The 14202-nt window shown below is 38.5% G+C and overlaps 1 protein-coding gene across 14 annotated transcripts in view; it reads left to right on the forward strand.

Moving 5' to 3' along the window:
- Positions 1 to 14202, forward strand: part of dlgap1a (discs, large (Drosophila) homolog-associated protein 1a) — an 890995-nt gene that overhangs the window by 79282 nt on the left and 797511 nt on the right. For 10 of the 14 annotated variants that reach the window (XM_063062219.1, XM_063062200.1, XM_063062175.1 and 7 more), the window contains exon 2: positions 10136 to 10252. The exons of the other annotated variants lie outside the window; for them this stretch is intronic. The gene's annotated coding sequence lies outside the window, so the exon portion shown is untranslated. The remainder of the gene's footprint in view (positions 1 to 10135; positions 10253 to 14202) is intronic. 14 annotated transcript variants of the gene reach the window in all.

Genomic DNA, 14202 nt, shown 5'->3' on the forward strand with positions numbered 1-14202 from the left:
TGGTAAAGCGAGAACCATTATCATTTGAGATTTTTTTTCAGTGATCTCAAACCTAGGAATAAATTCTTTATAATAAAAAAATTAAGCAACTGTTACAGCATCATTTCTCTGAATTGGGTAAGTTTTTACCCATTGTGATAACAAACACTATAACAAGTGCAACATCACTATCCATACATTTGGGTAACTGCATAAAATCCAACATTGGGTAACATCCTGAGGGAGAACCAGCAGTAGCAGGAAAAGTTTCATAGTTAATTCACTATGTTTTATCAGAGTTTCGAAGGGGTGAAACACCCTTGTAGCTCCATAATTGTCCATTGCTACGCACTATTCTTCAGGCATAATGAGATTTCAGTGTAAATGTTTACAGCAGCACCAGCTGCAAGGAAGAAAGCTTTTGTTCAGGTAAAAAGGTTCAGCTGCTTGAGCAGAACAGAAGGGAAGGTAGCCGTGCCAGCCCAGTGGCTATACGAGGTGGAGGACAAAACTAAAGAAAATGACGTTAGAGTTTTGATCAAATGGCATTTTACAATGGGCAGAATTAAAATTGTCCAAATTCTTAAGTACAATTTGGGAACCCAATTGTATACCCAATGGTGATTATGGTGGTGGAGGCACGAAACTGCTCTGAAAGCTGCCTTGGCCAGGAAGCATCCAGGCCATCCACATACAAAAACATATCCCTCGCAGATATCCCCATGTTTTACTCCTACAGTGTTCCCCATCCTATTTCCACGTTTGATGCAAACCAAAGAACTATAAAGTTCTACATTAAGAATAGCACTATCTATAATAAACCAGTTAATTATGCTGTTCAAAACTAAAATAATGCCAGTCACAAGCAAAAGAAAATCTGCAGATGCTGGAAATCCAAGCAAAATGCACACAAAATGCTGGAGGAACCCAGCAGGCCAGGCAGCATCTGTGGAAAAGAGTATAGTCGATATTTCGGGCCAAGACCTTTCATCAGGACTGGAGAAAAAAGGCTGAGGAGTTAGAAGGAGAGGGAAGGGAGGAAGAAACAGAAGGGGATAGGTAAAACTGGAGTAAAGTGCTGGGTAGTTGATTGGTGAAAGAGATACAAGGCTGGAGAAGGGGGAATCTAATAGGAGAGGACAGAAAGTTATGGAAGAAAGAAAAGAGGGAGGAAATGGGCAGGCAACAAGATGAGGTGAGAGAGGGAAATGGTGAAGGGGTGGGGGAGCAGAACCGGAAGCTCAAGATATTGATGTTCATACATCAGGTTGCAGGCTATCCAGATGGAATATAAGGTGTTGTTCCTTCAACCTGCACATGGCCTCATCGCAACAGTAGATACCATGGACTGACATGTCAGAATGGGAATGGGAAGTGGAATTAAAATGGATGGGGTGGCCACTGGGAGGTCCTACTTTTTCTGGTGGATGGAGCATAGGTGCTCAGCGAAACGGTCGCCCAATCTACGTCGAGACTCTTCGATACACAGGAAGCCACATCTGGAGCATTGGATACAGTAGATGACCCTAACAGACCCACAGGTGAAGTGTCATCTCACCTGGAAGGACTGTTTGGTGCCTTGAATGGTAGTGAGGGAAGAGGTGTAGGGGCAGGCGTAGCACTTGTCTGCTTGTAAGGATAAGTGCCAGGAGGGAGATTAGTGGGCAGGGAAGAATGGACAGGAGATTCACGTAGGGAGAGATCCCTGTAGAAAGCAGAAAGTGAGGAAAGATATGCTTGGTGGTGGAATCCTATTGGAGGTTGCGGAAGTTACGGAGATATATGTCCTGGACGTGGAGGCTGGTGGTGTGGTAGGTGAGGACAGGAGGAACACCAGCCCTGGTGAGGTGGCGGGAGGATGGGGCGAGGAGAGACATGCATAAAGTGGAAGAGCTGCGTTTGAGGGCAGCGCTGATGGTAGAGGAAGGGAAGCCCCTTTTTCTTTGAAGGAGAAGGACATCTCCTTAGTTCTGGAATGAAAAGCCTCATCTGGAGAGCAGATGCAGTGGAGATGGAGGAATTGAGAGAGCGGGTGGGGTTATTACAAGTAGCAAGTAGTAACAAGTAGTTTTTACAAGGAAGAGGTAAAGTCCAGGTAGCTGTGAGAATCAGTAGGTTTATAATAGACATCAGAAGATAAGCTGTCTCTAGAGATATAGACAGTGAGATCGAGAAAGGGGAGAGAGGTGTCAGAAATGGACCAGGTAAATCTGAGGGCTGGGTAGAAGTTGAAGGTAAAGTTGATGAATTCAGCGAACTCCACGTGGGTGCAGGAAGCAGCACCAATGCAATCATTGATGCAGCATAGGAAAAATAAGGAAGTGACACCAGTGTAGGCTTAGAACATAGACTGTTCCACGTAGCTGACAAAAAGGCAGGCCCAGCTGGGACCCACGGCCATACCTTTTGTTTGCAGGAAGTGGAAAGTGCCAAAGGAGAAATTATTGAGAGCGAGGACAAGTTCCGCCAGATGGAGGAAAGTGGTGGTGGAGGGGAACCGGTTGGGTCTGGTGTCCAGAAAGAAACGGCGAGCTTTGAGGCCTTCCTGGTGGGGGATGGAGATGTATAGGGACTGGACCTTCATTATGGAAATCAGGTGCTCGGGGCCTGGAAAATTTGAAATCATTGGAAGGATCCAAGAGCATGTGAGGGTGCCATGAACATAGGTAGGAAGGGACTGAACCAGGGCAATGAATAGTCAAAATTTGGTCATTGATGGTTAAATATAAAACAAAGCTATAAGTTAAAATAACATTTAAATAGTATGGGCAACTACTGAAATACTTTTAAAGAAACGTTCTATATCGTCCAGAGAGTATAGTGGAGCAGCTGTGAAGTCTCACACATGTATTGTCCCCATTCTCCTTAATGGCTTTAATCCCTTGATACTGTAATTGCTTTCTGGAAACACTCACAATTTTACTTAACTCTTCTGATCACACACAGGTAACAGTGTATGCTTTCCTTTAACCTATGTTACAACTCATTTACAGAAACATTTATTATGGGCATCTCTGCTTCTAGCGTTAATCTGGAATACTTTTAAGCATTTACGCAAGCGTTTTGCGTATTCTTTAACAAAATTGCTTTAGTAAAACTCTATGTATTTTATGCCAGTCTAGAGTATGAGAGAAATATTTTCGTAGAGCTCCTATTAGATCAAATGAAGGTACATTTAAATGATCATATCGCTCATTCCCCTCTCTACCCCTCCATCTTCTATAGCGCTATTCGGAACAGCTGCCTATGTTGGCAGAGACTAAGGTGTTGCCATACCTTGACCACTCCACAGGAGGAAATTTGTGCTATAGCAGGAAGCTCAATCTTTTGTTCAACTATGAACAGCCTAGGATTTAGACATGATCAGCTACCGGGCCTGTATAATTCCTATCTCCTGTATAACAGTCATCTCGGTGGAACCTCCAAGTAACTGTCATAACCGAGAATAAAATACAATAACTGAAATAATTGGGCCCAGAACACACTCATTCAATTGCCCTGCGATCATACTTTTATTTTATTTGTGCACAACGGGGGACCCCTGCCATCCACATTGTTATGAAGCAGGACAGAAAACCGCTACTTTTATACAGAACTGGCTAATCAGTTATGGATATTGACTGTTTGATAAATTTTATATGTTTGAATGACTTACTGGCAAGATCAATCAGCACTTACAATAGAAATGTAAAAAGTCAATAGAAATTGCAAGCTGACAACCAATACAATTCGATGTTAGTAAAACAACTGCTCCTTAGCTGTTGGGCGTGTTTCGCATCCTTCTGTAATTCCTATATAGTCTGGTTCCGGCACACCCTACTGTGTAAAGGGAAGCTATGCTCTTGGGTTGAACACACACTGCCACAGTCACCCTGCCCCCCATTAATCTTGTCTGCAGTATGCAGGGTTGGCTCCTGCGGTCTCACTTCAAAAGTTTCACTTAACTACATCTGCCCCATGCTATTCGTGCCTGGACGTTGTCTTTAACCCTTGCCTTACCACAACTTCCACAAGTACACCAATAAAATAAATGCAAGCAGATTGGGATCAGCATGCTTGTGTTTCAAGTAAAATTTGCATGATTGACTTGCTAAAATAGTAAGATATCAGGAAGAACTGGCAGAATGGCCGAGGAGGTAGAGAATGATGAACCAAATGATGAGCTACATGGGTCATGAATACTTGGTAGAGTGCTTAAGTTCCCTGATGCTGAGACAATTGGTCCGAAGACCTGGCACTGAAGCCATTTTGGCAGCTGGAGAATTTATATTCAAGCAATTAAATAAATTTAAAATGAGAAATTGGTTTCAGTAGCAGTGACCGTTAAACTTTGCTATAAAAGTTCATTTGATTCATTAAAATCCCTCAGAAGGTCAATTCTTGCTCAGACCTATATATCATTCCAGAGCCATCAATATGGCTGACACTTCCCTACCCTCTGAAATGGCCAAGCTAGCTACTTGGCCCAGTGTGAGTCAAACAATAGATGTTGAATTTGCCAGTTATTGCCCATATTCTGTGAAGCAATCACAAAACGATGGAACTGTACTTTGATGATTAATGTGCAGTAAGCAGCAACAGGAATACAAAAACTGTGTGGGGTTGAATTCAGCATTCAAAATGGAAGTTAAAACATTTTAGCTTCAGAGAGACAAGAACAGTTATAAGAAGGGAAAATGAAAGTCAATGCCTTCTCTTCCTTCATCCAACCATTAATAACAAGTATTATTGTGGGTTTAAAAAAGAGATTTAGGCCTATTTTTCAAAAGATATTGATCTCCTTCGCTGTGTTTTCAATTTATATTTTTTTCTGTTCTGCACTTGAGATGATTTGTGCATTTGGAATATTGTTGCAGTTATCCCTGCTCATTCTTTCCTCCTTTCAGGCATATCATTGTCAATATTTTGACATTATAATAATTGCAATATCTATACAGTATTACAAGAACACAACAAAATACAAGGAAGAATAACCACCAGGGCCATCGAACCTGACTGCTATTCGATATAATCATGGGTGATCCATGTTGTCCTCAACATCTCTTCTGTGTCAGTTCCCCATAACTCTTTATTCCTCCTCCTAACAGCTGCCTGTCAAATAAGCTTTTGTGCTAGTGCTATGGATTTTGTTAGAAAACATGAGGTTGATTTATTATACTCATAACCTGCCAACTCTGTGCAATCCAGTTTATTAAACACGTTTGTACTTGAATTCAACATTGTTCTTAATTCAATGGGTATTTATTGATAGAGTCCATAAAAAGGATATTTAAATTCTTAGTGCTCTGCCATAAGATCAGAGATAATTATTTAATAATTTTGACTGATTATTTGCCAATTAAATTAGTAAGATGCAAAATTGTAAACCCAATTATATTCAATCACTAAGAGTACGAAATGTCAATAAAGAGCTAGATATTTCTGGTGTGGCGTAACAAAGGTTTTTAAGTAAAGAAGTGATGCAAAAGAGTGCAAATTTTATGACTGTACAGATCCACAACAAATTGTAATACTGTATTGTATAACCTTGAAAAATGCAAACAGGCGTGTTTTTCTTTGTTATTTCTTAACATCTGTTTCTCTTGACATAATATGTAAAGTGATTGAGAGAAAAAGAAGTTGAAGATAGTTTTTAACAAAAGTGAAACTACAATGTGTATTGAATAACTTCAGGAAAATATAAAGAGCATAACTAGATAGAATGTTTTCTAATTGCACTTCATTGTGTTTAAAATCCAAGCCAGAGGATATAGCACCTTCCAACTACCCACGATAAAAACACCCCCACTTCCCCCCCTCCTTTACTTTTGGCATCTCTGTGCACATCTGTTATCTTCAAATCTGCAGAAATGCAGAAGAAGCAAGTCAACTTATTCCCAAGGAACCTCCCAAAAGAAGAGACAAGAATAATGTTAAACTACATTACATTGAATTAGAATATGCAGAGTAAGGAAGTAAGGGGCTGTTTCTTTTTAAATGCATTGACACCATATGACAGTATATACAGAGAAATAAGTTGATCCTATTTTGTTTATTTACTCCATAACACTGTTAAAATTTTAGAGTCCTTGTCCAAAGGAAGAAATGAAAAATACTTGAGGACATAGTTTTAATGTGAGCAGAGGGAAGTTTAAAAGAGATGTGTAAAGCAAGTTTATTTTTATATAGAGTAGATGTCTGAAGTGCACTGCTGGGGTAGTGGCGAAAACAGTCACAATAATTTCATTGAAGGGACATTTTGACAAGTGCATGCATGTCCAGGGAATAAAGGGGTATGGATTAGTTTATCCTTGACATCATGATGAGCAGAGACATCAAGGGCGGTAGGGCCTGTTCCTATGCTGTACTGCACTGTTCTGTCTTCATTATTGTATGTGCAAAAGAAATGGGATGCTTCAATACCAACGTTTCTTTCTTTGTAATAAAAAAACAAATATATCAACGACTCACAGTACATGCACAATAGAAGGCTTGTGTTATGTCTCCACATGATTATGGTTTGAATTGTATTCTACCTGATCCATGAGGGAAAATGATTTGCAAGCTTTTCATTTGCAAAAAAAAAGTGGATAGAGTATTTCATTCATGTAATTTGTACTTATACATTTACATTTAACAATTTGTCATTTCCTTCATACTGTTAGAGAAAATGAGAAATACAAAGAAGATTCTGTCACAGTTCTGGATACAATTTGATGTAAGAACATAGAAATATAATAAAAATGTAAGCTGATTCACCTGTTTTGCCTTTCAGTGACTAACCTGACTAAAATTATCCAACTCCTTCCCATAATACCTTTGATTTACAGAGTCATATTAATTCCAAATATGAAATTAATAATTGCTGTAAAATCATTTGCAATCTGTGCAAGAGAATTTTAAATTGAGCACTGAAATACTTTTAAATCGCACTTTGGAATAACATGGCTTTAATTTTAAACATTGCTTCTAATCTTGGAGCACTCAGCCAACAGAAGTAAATGCTCTTACTCCACCCTATCAATTTCCCTTTAAATCTTGAGAATTTTAATCAAATTACCTTTAATTGCCAGTTTCTGTTACCCCTCTTTGGAATTTAACCCTTGAAATCCAAGTGCTATTCTGGCAAATCTCCTTAGAATGGGATTACCTAAAAAACTCTCAGACATTTTCATGTGGTCTAACGAGACCTTTGAGTAGTTGTCATATAGTATCCTTCTGCACTTGTACATTTTTGAACAAGACCAGCATTCCATTAGCCATTTTGACTATTTCCTGGATCTATCCATTATATGTATTTTAATGATCAATGTGCATGGAGACCTTATCACTTTATGCCTCCATGTCATTTAAAAAGCAAATTCTCCTATCCTTAATTGGTTTAAGGTGGCTGAATTTACTGTATGTCTCTCTATTTGAAATCGCTTTGTTTTTGATTTATTTTATCTATTAATATGTCTTTGTAAATTAATCCTTCCATGTAGATAATTTACTAGGTCTTCTGATCATTATCAAACACGGATAAGTGACTTTCTATCACATCATCTTGGCTATTCATAAATATATCATGATTGTTGATGTTTCAACATAAATCTTTGTGGGATGTTGTAAACCTCATGCTCTTATTATTGCACACTTCCCTCCTTTCATGCAGCTAATTTCATAGATTTTCTTTGGTTTCTCTAACATTAACTTCAGCTTATTGCATCATTTGAAGTATTTAATAATATTCCTCGTGAAGCTAATAAACATAATTTCCTAGGCAGCTCCTCAAAAATTTTACTGCCTGCACCAGGGTGGATCTGCCCTTTAAGCATCATTGATGGTCAACTAAAAATATATTTAATCATTCTACCCTTAATTACAGTCATAGTCATAGTCATACTTTATTGATCCCGGGGGAAATTGGTTTTCGTTACAGTTGCACCATAAATAATAAATATTAATAGAAATAGTAATAGTCATAGAAATAATAAATAGTAATAGAATAATAATAGAAAATAGTAATAAATAGTTAAATAGTAATATGTAAATTATGCCAGTAAATTATGAAGTAAGTCCAGGATCAGCCTATCGGCTCAGGGTGTCTGACCCTCCAAGGGAGGACTTGTAAAGTTTGATGGCCACAGGCAGGAATGACTTCCTATGATGCTCTGTGCTGCATCTTGGAGGAATGAGTCTCTGGCTGAATGTACTCCTGTGCCCACCCAGTACATTATGTAGTGGATGGGAGACATTGACCAAGATGGCATGCAACTTAGACAGCATCCTCTTTTCAGACACCACCGTGAGAGAGTCCAGTTCCATCACCAGAACATCAATGGCCTTACGAATGAATTATAGAACTTGGCAACTATCGCACAACAGATGTTATACTAACTGATCTATAATTCCCTGGTTCCCATCATCTTTTCCTAATGACACATGTTGCAAGTGCAAAATTCTGATTGAGAGGTCTACCTCCTGAACTGCAGTGCCCAACTGACAAGCATTTGGAGGTAAACACATATAACTCAGATGAACTCTCTCATGTTTTTAAAGGATTGAATAGCTTGCCAAGATCTTGCAAAGGTGGAATTACTTCTTTGGTCAAAATGCTTTATTTGTAATAACACAAACCATGTTTAATTGCTAATGGGTTAAAAATTTCCTTTGGACTCCCTCAGTGATAAGCTTCACAGAATGGTTATGTTTATTGCGTTTATTGATTTCCTTTCCTTGAGAATGAATGGGCAAAAAATGACACTGGCATAACTTCAACATCTCTAATGTATGCTTCCATATATAAAAAAGTTCTACACTGCAAACGATAAATATGAAAAGTTACTTTACACTAACAGTAAGAAGTTTCATGCAAACTTTGGGAAATGTAATTTGCAAGGAGCACATATTGGTGGAAATTTAGCAAAAGCAGCAGTTTTGAAAGAAGACGTCTGAGACATTGTTGGAGATGTTAGTGTTGTAGATGAAGAAAGTCCCAAAATTGTGTTTCCAAGTGATTAGGGACTATAGCAGTTACACCAGGAAAAAAACTCTACCCAGCAACATAAATACTACAATTGGTTTTGTCTCTTATGATTGATGCTGGTAAACTGTGTGAAAAGCTGTACTGCAATAGGAAAGCCACAAGTGAATTGAACCACCTGGAACAAAAGCAGATGAAGCCACAAAGCAATAAAGTAAAATAATGTGCATTGCCAATGAAAATAAAGTGTGGACTACCATAAAGTTTCTTTACAGTTTCCAATTTCTACTCACAGATCTGTCAGTCTGTCTTGTCAAATTAGTCGCATAACTAAAGTCTTTCATTATAGCAGTAGTGAAATCCAGCCTTTATTTGGAAGGCGGAACTTTAAGAAAGTTAAATGGAGGTTTTCAACACATGCTACCTCATGCAACTGAGGGACGACTTCAAAAATAATGAACAAGATATCAAACCAGTGAAATTATATTACAGCATACTCTATATGACCAACACAGAAGTTAGCCTGACCTGAGTGAAGAAGTGCAGTCCTCTGATAGCTTACTACAACCAATTGACAGTGGGCAATCAAGCAATTTATGGAAGGAGGATACTTCCTACATATATTGTCACTTGTAAGAAAATTCAACATCTGAATAATACAGACGAGGCTCAACTGTTTACAAATATCTTCAACAAAAAAGTATTAGATTAATGGAAAAATCTGGCCTCTATAAAATCTCATAGTGTAACAAAATTAATATACTCCTTGTGAATTTAGTCTTTCTTAGTAGAAGTTTAATTACTGAGGTAATGAAATCTTACTGGAATGTTAATAGGCCTTAATTACATCTAATATATTTGCCATCAAGGGAGTGTAGTAGACAGCCTGTGAATTGGAACTGTGTTCTTTAGAGAATAGGAGAACGAAAGGAGATTTCATCAGAAAGCCATTGATTTAAATTCATGGAGGATGCTTCCCCTATTGGGGAGTCTAGGAGCAGGACACATAGTTTGGGTTGAAGGCACTTTGGACTGAGATGAGTAATTTCTTCACTCAGATAGCTGTGAACCACTAACATTCTCTACCATAGATGGCTGTGGATGCTCAGTCAACAGTATGTTCAGATCAATAGATTTCTAGATATTAAGGAAACTGAGAAATATGAGGACTTTGGTCTCGGCCCAAAACGTTGACTGTATTTCTTCCTATAGATGCTGCCTGGCCTGCTGCGTTCCACCAGCATTTTGTGCGTGTTGCTTGAATTTCCAGCATCTGCAGATTTCCTTGTGTTTGTGAATATGACAATAATGCTAAACAATGGAGCTGAGGTAAAAAAATTGCTATTATCTTCATAAATCATAGAGAAGGTTCAAATGCTCTACTCTTGTGTTGTGTTTAGTGTTCTTCTTAAACATGGCTGAAAATACTGGATATTGAAATGGCATCACAATAACTGAACAACTGATAATTGCATAATAACATGAAAAACTGTCCAGGCATGTCCTACTGCTAAAGAAATGGACACATCTAACATCGTATATTATGGTCTTTCCAATTTTCTTTCCTACATTAGTATGCTGAGGGAAATGTTTATCAACTGTGTCATCAAGCAAGACAAGTACAACTCAATATTGCAGCACCTGATGGCATCACTCTATTCATGCTTGAACTAGATTTCTATTCTATGTACAATCATGGTTAGTGTGCTTGAGTAGCCTATTGATACACTGTAGATTATTTTTCTGTGTTTTCTGTGTTTCAGTGGTGTTTTTTTCCCATTTCGGTCACTGATGAAGTGTCAAAAGATGAAAACCTAGCTACCTATCTAACTGGCCTTTCTGAAATTGAAAGATCTGAACTTTTATAAAAGAAGCTAATGTCTATGATGGCATGAGTTGGAAATCATCTCCTCTGGGGAATGGTTATCCATCAGGTCCATCAGCTACTGCTGTGAGCATGGAAGCCCTAACTAAGAGAAATTTATATCATGACATTTATATTTTGTATGCTGAGAGTAAATTAACATATGATATATTGATTTCAATTATCCTTGATATAATAGAGTAGAAATCTGTTTGGGTCAGTGATGGCAAATGAGTGGTTGTCTGTGACATAGGACCATAAGACATGGGCATAAAATTATGCCATACAACCCATTAAGTCTGCTCCGTTATTCCATCATGGCTGATCCTGGATTCCACTCAACCCCATACACTTGCCTTCTCGCCATATGCTTTTGATGCCTTGACCGATCAGGAAATGATCAAATTCCTCCTTAATAGTTCCCATGGACCTGGCCTCCACCACAGTCTGTGGCAGAGCATTCTACAGATTTACCACTCTCTGGCTTAAAAAAAATCCCTCCTTACCTCTGTTCTAAAAGGGTTCCCATTCATTTTGAGGCTGTGCCTTTTAGTTCCGGATACCCCTACCACTGGAAATATTCTCTCCACATCCACCCTCTCTAGTCCTTTCAACATTTGGTAGGTTTCAATGAGATCCCCACATATACTTCTAAGTTCCAATGAGTACAGGCCCAAAGCTGCCAAATGCTCCTCATAAGTTAACCCCTTCATTCCTAGAGTTATCCTTCTGAACCTCCTCTGGAATCTCTCCTTGGGGCCAAAACTCTTGACAATACTCAAGCGTGGCCTGACTAGTGTCTTATAAAGGCTCGGCATTATCTCTTTGCTTTTATATATTATTCCCATTGCACATTTGCTTTCTTTACCACAAGCTCTACCGGTAAATTAACCTTCTGGGAGTCTGGCATGAGGACTGCTAAGTCCCTCTGCACCTTTGATGTCCCTTTTACCAAAATGCATTGTCATACATTTCCTGACACCATACTCCATCTGCCACTTTTTTTGCCCATTCTTCCAAATTGTTCAAATCCTGCTGCAATCACATTGCTTCCTCAGCACTACCTACTCCTCCACCTATCTTTGTATCATCTGCAAACTTTGCTACAAAGCCATTGATTTCATTATCTAAATCATTGACAAACAATGTGGAAAGCAGTGGTTCCAAAACTGATGCTTAAGGAAAATCACTAGTCGCTGGCAGCCAACCAGAAAAACCATTTTGTTCCCACTCACTGTCTCCGACCTGTCAGCCATTCCATTATCCATGCCAGTATCTTTCCTGTAACGCCATGGGATTTTATCTTGTTAAGCAACCTCATGTGTGGCACCTTATCAAACGCCTTCTGAAAATCCAAGTAAATGACATCCACTGCCTCTCCTTTGTCCACCCTGCTTGTTACTTCCTTGAAGAACTCTAACAAATTTGTCAGGCAAGATTTCCCTTTCACAGGAACCATGCTGACTTTGACTTATTTAATGATTAGTCTCCAAGTACCTTGAAAGCTCATCCTTAATAATAGACTCCAAAACTTTCCCAAACTGAGGTGGGGTTACCTGGCCTAAAATTTCCTTTCTTTTGCCTTCCTCCCTTCTTAAAGAGTGGAGTGACATTTGCAATCTTCCAGTCCTCCAGAACCATGCCAGAATCGAGTGATTCTTGAAAGACCATGATCAATGCATCTGTTATTTCTTCAGCAACCTTCCTCAGAACTCTGAGATGTAGTCCATTTGGCCCAGGTGACTTATCCATCTTAAGACCTTTGAGTTTGCCTCAAACTTGTTCTGTTCTAAGAACAATGGTGCTCACTCCCTGACACTCTCAGACCTCTGGCATTTTGCTAGTGTCTTCCATGGTGAAGACAGATACAAAGTACCCATTAAGTTCATCTGCCATTTCTTTGTCCCCCATTGCTACCTCACCAGCATCATTTTCCAATGGTCCGTTATCAACCCTCACCTCCCTTTTACTCCTTATATAACTGAAAAAAAATTTGGGATCCTGCTTTATATTATTGGCTAGTCTGCCTTCATATTTCATTCATTCCCTACTGACAGCTTTTTTAGTTGTCTTTTGTTGGATTTAAAAAACTTCCCATTACTTTGCTCCTCAGCAGGCCAGGCAGCATCTATGGAAAAGAGGAAACAAAAGAGTAAGTGAGGGATTTCTCGAACTTCTGGGAATTGGCTCTCCCACCTTAACCATTTCCATTTCCTTCCCTCACCTTCTCTCCTTACTTGTCCATCATCTCCCTCTGGTGCTCCTGCCCCTTCCCTTTTTTCCATTATCTTCTATCCTCTCCTATCAGATACCCACTTCTCCAGCCCTGTATCTCTTTTATCAAACAATTTCCCAGCACTTTACTCCACCCCTCCTCTTCTCCTCGTTCAACTGATCACCTACCACCTTGTACTATTTCCTCCCCTTCCCCACCTTCTTACTCTGACTTCTCATCTTTTTTTCCTACTGTCCTGATGAAGGGTCTCAGCCCAAAATGTGACTGTTTACTCTTTTCCAAAGATGCTACCTGGCTTTGCTTATTTCCTCCAGCATTTTGTATGTGTTGCTTGGATTTCCAGTACAGTATCTGAAGATTTTCTCAACATAGCGAGTTTGCATGTTTCCCAAGATAATCAGGTTAAATTTCTATCCCAACTCTCCTACCATCATAATGTCATGATAAGAAACTGATACCATCAGGAATTAAGGTTTGGACATGAATTGTTCTCTTTGTCTATGTTTAATGTTGTGGACAGGACTATAGATAGTCATAATGAATTATATGATCTGTAAGGGTTGACAATTTTCAACAGTTCAATAGAAATAAATAGTTAATTTTCAAATTATTACCAATTAGAGAAATTATCTTGGGCTTTTATAAGCTTTGTCAACACTACAAACAAGTCAAAGTCAAATGCACTCACCCATTAAAATTTACTTGTATCATGGATTAAAATAATAAATTGGAAATTATTGCTGATTATTATAAGGATATAATTTATTGATTTTTGGCTTGTTTCTCTTTTGCATTTTAAAAGTAATTTAAACCTCTGATTAGTTCACTATTACATTCACCTCCAGGTAACCTTTGGGTTATTCGTTCTGTAATCCATAACCTATCAATAAGAGCTTAAGTGGGTTATGACCTTTAAAGTTACATCCTGAAATTTACTTATGACATTACTTCCCTGGCAATTTATTCTTGCATGACACACTTTGTAAATTAAATATTCTTTTATTTAGTATTTCGCTTACTGATACTTACTAGAAATCTGGATTTCCCTAAGAAATTTCACAAACAGTAGTCAGGCATCAAGAATCAGACTGGGTTGGAAGTAACAAAATGAACATTTAACATTTATTCCAATATCCAATTGTAAGATCTGTAATTTGTTATCCAGGGAAGCTGAAAGAT

This window comes from Mobula hypostoma, chromosome 1 (assembly GCF_963921235.1).
Source record: "Mobula hypostoma chromosome 1, sMobHyp1.1, whole genome shotgun sequence".
NCBI lineage: Eukaryota > Metazoa > Chordata > Chondrichthyes > Myliobatiformes > Myliobatidae > Mobula > Mobula hypostoma.